The following is a 2,315-nucleotide window of genomic DNA, read 5'->3' on the forward strand; positions in this document are numbered from 1 at the left end:
TTCACAACTATACACACTGACAACTGTACACACACACACACACACACACACACACACACACGCACACGCACACGCACACGCACACGCACACACACACGCACACACACACATTTGAAATATTTATTTATGTCCACATAATAAGAAGTACAGGATGTACAAAGGACATAAACACTGCCAGTGCAGTCAGATGAAGAGAAAACAGTTAGTTACAAAGCGCATGTAAAGCAGAGCAACCTTACATACAAAACAAAAGATGGCATACTTGTCGAACACAGCGGACAACAATCAAGGGTAAAGGAAGCAACGCCTCCTCCAAATTGAGCGGCTTCCTATAATAGCTGATATTGAGCAGTACTTTGCTAATTGTTTAGCCCTCCTTTTGGAGAGGCCGGACATTTGCAGGCCCCTCACAACCAACTTGTGCACGTGCCCTAGACTACCAAAGATAAAAACCAAAAGTTTACATCTGTAGCCTAGCTGAGAGATGGTCTGCTCTAGCTGATGATATTTTAGCACTTTGGTTAGGAAGGCTTCCTCTAAGCTGTAATCAAAAGTACAGCCGACCTCGAGAATGAACACCTCCCTATGGTTTTCATTAACAACAATGACATCAGGGGTGTTAGCTGAAATGTTAGAGAATACAGAATCATCGTTACACAGGTTAAACATGCTCGGCTTCACAGTAGAATGCTTATACAGCATGATGGAGGACCTGAAAATAGAAGTGATATCTTTATAACAAATCCACTATTCTGTCATGCCTACTTATGTAGAGTCCCCTGTATACATGGCACCCATTTAAGATGTGGGACATGGTTTCAGCTATTTGTTCATGACGTATACAGTGAGGAGCATGGTTGCCTGGAAACCAGATGGAGAGGTTAAGTTTAGATGGTAAAATCTGCAACCTCGCTTTCAGAGTAAAGATAATAATGCATTCGTCTAAAGCAATTTTTTTTAGCACAGAGTGCGAGACAGAATGATCCGCAGAGGGGAGACATGCAGTCTTCCCTTGCAACCTCAGTTCAGTCCAATGCTGCCGCTACACACGCACGCACACACACACACACACACACACACACACACACACACACACACACACACACACACACACACACACACACACACACACACACACACACACACACACACACACACACACACACACACACACACACACACACACACACACACACACACACACACACACACACACACACACACACACGTCAATGATAAAAACTAAATGCAATTCAAGCCTGATAAATAAAACAAATTATTCTCCACTAGTGGTACAAACCATAATGTCCTGGATGAGTCCAATGAAGCCCGATGAACTATACCTCCACTTTGAAATAATATCCCTGTCACCTATAGAAAATATACCATTTGCAATCACATCATTTTACCATACCTCCACTGTAAAAGACATAGCACTTGTTGTGGTTGTCAGCAAATATATTAGACTCTAAGTCTACTTTTACTAATAGGAAATGTTGCTTTATGACTAGAACCAATCTTTCATAATGTCAAGCATGCTTAAAGAAGTAGTTCACCCAAAATATTACTTATTTTCTATCAATTACACACCCTATGAATTCATGGAGATTTTTGTGTGTTTTGTCACATTCCTAAGCCAATAATTTGATGACCGGCAGAGGTAGGAGACTCAAAGGAGACTCTTTGAGGGTGAACTACTCCTTTAAGCTCTAATTGTACTGTTTACCAGGAGTCGTATTCATCCACCAGAGATATGAAATGTGAATTATGACACATTATGAATTACAATTTTAGATATGTTATTGCAGATAATTTAGTGAAGGTGAATATTCATTGAATATAAATTAGTTAAAGAAATCAATAATTAAAGCAAATATAACAGTTAAAATATATAATGTCACTGTTGGGCAGAAATCGTATATCTCCATCTTTTGGTTTCTTCACAAATTAACATCCTATAACACTTTGCCAATGTCACGCAAAATGTGCAAGAATAGCAGAAAGGTCAGGTTGTGACTTTAATTGTTGTGAACAGTCTTCTTTCATGGAGTGTGTGTTTTACGTCACTGTCCACGGTGCAGAAGGGAGCCTATAGGTTTAAATTATTTCTCTGCTGGGGGATCAAACTACTTCCTGTCGCTATGCATATTGGGTTTCTACCTGTTAAGTTATTCTATACTTTTGCAGCTAGTGTTGCATTCGGAGGAAACAATGGCGATAGAACACATTTAGCCAAGCCTGGCATATTTATTAGCAAGCTGTGCACACATTAGTCTCACGGTGACAGATCCCACTCAATGAACTAGTCCTCACAG

The sequence above is a fragment of the Gymnoscopelus braueri genome (genome assembly GCF_963280865.1).
Source record: "Gymnoscopelus braueri genome assembly, chromosome: 2".
NCBI classification, from domain to species: Eukaryota; Metazoa; Chordata; class Actinopteri; order Myctophiformes; family Myctophidae; genus Gymnoscopelus; species Gymnoscopelus braueri.